We start from the raw sequence: 5,000 nt of genomic DNA on the forward strand, positions 1-5,000 counted from the left end.
CTATGGTAAGCAATATCTTCTTGGACAAGGACACTCCAAAATTAAAGTATTGTTCTTTACTCCCGAGTAGTGCCATAACATCTGTACTATGATCTTCCTCTGTCTTGGGGTAGACGGTATGGACAGGCTCTATTTTCTATCTTATTTCTCCTACTCTTTTATTTTGAAGTTTTTAGAGTTTTTATATGAAATATATATAATAATGATGATATTTTACCAAAAAAAAGATTATGTATATTGTTCATTACTTCTCTCATTTACTTCCTTGTTTCCTTTCCTCACTCTACTAAATTTCGCTGTTATAACATCTTGCTTATCCAACTGGAGTTGTAGCTTAGCAAGTAATAATAATAATAATAATAATAATAATAATAATAATAATAATAATAATAATAATAATAATAATAAGGTAAGGGTAAGGGTAGAAGAGACTCTTTAGCTATAGTAAGCAGCTCTTTTAGGAGAAGGACACTCCAAAATCAAATCATTGTTCTCTGATCTTGGATAATGACATGGCCTCTGTCCCATGGTCTTCCACTAACTGAGGGGGCACTAGTGCACACTGTTCTATCTAATTTCTCTTCCTCTTGTTTTGTTAGATTTTCTTATATATTATATAGAAATATATTTATTTTAATGTTATTCTAAAATACTTATTTTTTCCTTGTTTCCTTTCCTCACTGGGCTATCTTCCCTGTTGGAACCCCTGGGCTTATAGTAATCTGCTTTTCCAACTAGGATTGTAGCTCAGCTAATAATAATAATAATAATAATAATAATAATAATAATAATAATAATAATAATAATAATAATAATAATAATATGGCAGGACAAGATCAGAAAGGAAATCAGAGGAGAGATTACACTAGTACCATATATGAATGAGATCATGGCGATGGGAAGATGGAGATTATTTGGGAATGCCCTTCGTGGCCGTTGAGAAACACTACTTCACCAAACTTTTAATTAAGGCCATACAAGGCGCTAAAAGAGTTGCAAGGCCAAGGCATAAATAGCTGAGGAGTATGAAACAGGGATAAGATGATGATGAATGGACAAGTATTGATTGAAAATAAGAATCTGAAGATCCAGGTCTGTGAACAGATCCTAACCAGTGGGAGGCCAAGGCATTATTAAGAGAACCCATTGAGACGGTCACCTTATGCTGTTTTCAATCTAACTGAAATATCTTTGGATGTTTGGCAGACATAGTATAAGTTTCACTCTAAAAAAGGAATACTATATACAGTAGTATTATTATTTCCATAATCATTCATAATCAACATGTTTTTTAATGTACAATCATATATTAACACTATCCTAATGTGTAGTTTATTTAATGGGGGTATATCATAAAAAAACAATCATGAAAAGGTAAACAAAGCATATTAATTTTATCCTTTTTCTCTAATTCTATAAAATGTTATCCTAGCCGCATGCATACAGTTTTCTAAGCAAAGATATGTATCTTTTTTTTTTTCAGTGAAATCATCCTCAGTGTGCCCAGGGCTAAAAATTCTAAGTACCCTAAGGTACGCAGAGGAAAATGCAGAATGCATTATATTATTAATTCGGCCGGAGTGGGAATGTGCATATGAAAAGATTATTGGTAGTCTTTCTATATAGGGAAAACTTGAATATATCTGTTTGGCTAACTATTAAAACGTCTAAAAATGTGATACTGTTTTTTTTTTCGCTTTCCATAGAAAATTTTATATATGGTACCAATGAATTAATGATCGAAATTGAAAAAAACCCTCATGATTACAATTTTCTTCTAAATTACCTAGAACATCGTCAAAATATCAAAAGGAAACATTTTGTGAGGCCACCACTGTAGGAATTAATCTACATTAGAAAACACTCCATATATATGTTGGACGAAAAATTGGGACGAAGGATTACCCGTGGCCATACAAAAAACTTGTTCATAGTAATCTCCATTAAAACTAAATTTACAGTTTTTAATGCACAGACAAACGAGTTCAATAACAGTATGGATTAGTAAAGGTATGTAATAAGCATCTAAAATACTCGAAAGGGTATCCAATAAGTCCTCAACCGGCACCTTGGTAAACAACGAAGTCACATCAAATCTTACTGATCTATGTCAGGATGCTTGGTTTAACTTTTTGTAATTTCTCGCAAAGATCCATCGGATTTTTTTATCAAAGAGATTGAAATGGATCCTAAGATTGTGGAAAGTGATTTGACTAAATATTTTGATGACATTGCCTGGGCGATGTCATTAAAGATTTTAACAAAAACCTAAAATGCATCATAAACAAGACAAATCCTTAATTGATGCCTTTACCTATACTGGTCCGTCTTTGCCTTATTTACATGGTTTAATTAAAACACACAAAACAGGAAATCCAATCAGACCAATTATCAGTGCAACAGGCTTTATTATTTATAAATTATCAAAATATTCAGTCTAATTACTTTCCTCAATATTAGGATCTATTTCAACTTCTCATATAAAAAAAAATCCATTGATCTTTAAGAGAAATTACAAAAAGTTAAACTAACGTCCAGACATAAATTATTAAGTTTTGATGTGACCTCGTTGATTACCAAGGTGCCGGTGCCTTTACCAACCCGTTATTAAACTCATTTGTCTGTGCATTAAAAAGTGTAAATTTAGTTTTAACGAAGATTACTATGAACAAGTTTCTGGTATGGCCATGGATAATCCTTTGTCCCCTCTTTTATCCAACATATATATGGATTTTTTTTTCTTATTCTAGATTAATTCCTTCAGTGTGGTGTTGTAGGTATTTTAGAAAATAAAAAATCATTTTGAGGTTGTTGTTTCGATCATTAATTCATTGGTTGCATCTATAATATTTACTATAGAAAGCAAAAAAAAAAAAAACAATTGTGTTTCATTTGTTGATGCTTTAATAGTAAGACAAACAGATAAACCTAAGTTTTCCATATATAGAAAGCCAACCAATACTTTGGCATATGTACATTTCTACTTTGGCCACTCTAAATATATAAAGCATTGTTTTTTTCTCCGCGTACCTTAGTGCATTTAGAATTTGTAGCCCGGAGTGAATTGAGAACGAGTTCACTAAAATTAAAAAACAAAAAAAAAAATCGACAAATATTTGCAATCACAAATATTTCTTAGGAAAACTTTATGAATAAGGCTAGGAAAAATTTTTTAATTCTCCACTTAGAAAAAAATCAAACCATTAATAATATGCTTTATTTGCCATTTCATGATTTTTTTTTAGATTCTATACCCCTTTTGAAGAAAAAAAATACATTAGGGTAGTGTTTCAATATAATTGTACATAGAAAAACATGTTGATTAAGAATAATTCTAGAAATGATGATAATATAGTTATATGGTATTCCTTTTCAGAGTGTAACTTATGCTATGTCGGCCAAACATCCAAAAGTATTTCAGATAGATTAAAATAGCATAAGGTGGCCGTCTCCATGGGTTCTCTTAATAATGTCTTGGCCTCCCACTAGTTAGGATAATTTCACAGAATTGGATGGTCAGAGCCGAGTAAAATAATCCATGTAAATGACTATACCTAAAGGAATATTTTGAATCCTTTCTCATCTCCTGTTCCAAAGGTAGAAAATTGAATCTGAGCTCTGGTCAGTTTCCCCATTAATCCTATATTATCCGTTAATCTAAAATCTGACTTTTCTGGAACTATTAAGAAATTAACAGCAGTTGGATCCCCTTCTCCTATATAAATGCAATGTATTTGTATATGAATTCTCCTTGATGAGTCTGTCGACGTCCCTAATGAACGAAAGTCTTTTCACTTTTCCTTCCGTGGCTATAATACATTTTATATTCATCACTTGTCAGCATTCGTGATTCCTACACACGTGCGTGCGCGTGCACACACACACTCATGAACACATACACATCTATATATATATATATATATATATATATATATATATATATATATATATATATATATATATATATATATATATATAGTAAATATCATATAAAATATATATATATAGTAATATATTATATATGTGAATATATATTTAGGGAGTAGAATACCCAGCGTACCAGCCGACCATTGGGATACTAACATTATTGAGTTTTTGGATCTTTGACTGACCAGATAGTATTATATTGAATCTCTATCTCGTAACGGCTCATTTTCTCTTTGCCGACACATACACCGAACAGTCTGGCCTATTATTAACAGGGTCTTTTATTTTAAAACTTAAAACATTAAGATAACCGAACAATTCTTCTTCAATTCAACGGTTAAACTAAATTCATTGTTAATTTCTGAATGACCACTTTTCACTTATTAAGAGTAGAACGGTCTCTTTAGCTCTGTTGAACCTCTTTTCCAGAAGAAGGACACTCCAAGGTGAAGCCATTGTTCTCTCATCTTGGATAGTGCCATAGCTTCTGTACCATAGTCTTGCACACTCTTGGGATAGTGTTGTCTTCATTGAGGGTTCACTCTAGTACATCTTAACGTCTGCTTCCTTATATCCTTTTTCCTCACTGGGCTATTATCCCTGTTGGAGCCTTTGAGCTTATAGCATCATGTTTTTCCAACTAGGGTTGTAGCTTATGTAATAATAATAATAATAATAATAACAATAATAATATGTGAGAGTTTTTGTGCTATATATGTGTACTCATACTTTATTATTATTATTATTATCATTATTATTATTATTATTATTATTATTATTATTATTATTATTATTATTATTATTAAAAGATAGGCTATAACCTTTGATAGAAAAGCAAGATGCTATAAGGCCGGGGGCTCCCACAAAGAAAAATACCCGTGAAGAATGGAAACAAAGAAATAAATGAACTAGAAGAGATGAATAAACAATCAAAATAAAGTATTTCATGAATAGTGACAGCATTAAATTAGATCCTTCCCACAAAAAGCTATATAAAAAAACATTTACCAGAGAAGAATGACGAAGAGAGAACATCGTGCCTGAGCGTAGCCGCAAGCAAGAAAACTCTAAAC

This window comes from Palaemon carinicauda, chromosome 17 (assembly GCF_036898095.1).
Source record: "Palaemon carinicauda isolate YSFRI2023 chromosome 17, ASM3689809v2, whole genome shotgun sequence".
Lineage (NCBI taxonomy): Eukaryota > Metazoa > Arthropoda > Malacostraca > Decapoda > Palaemonidae > Palaemon > Palaemon carinicauda.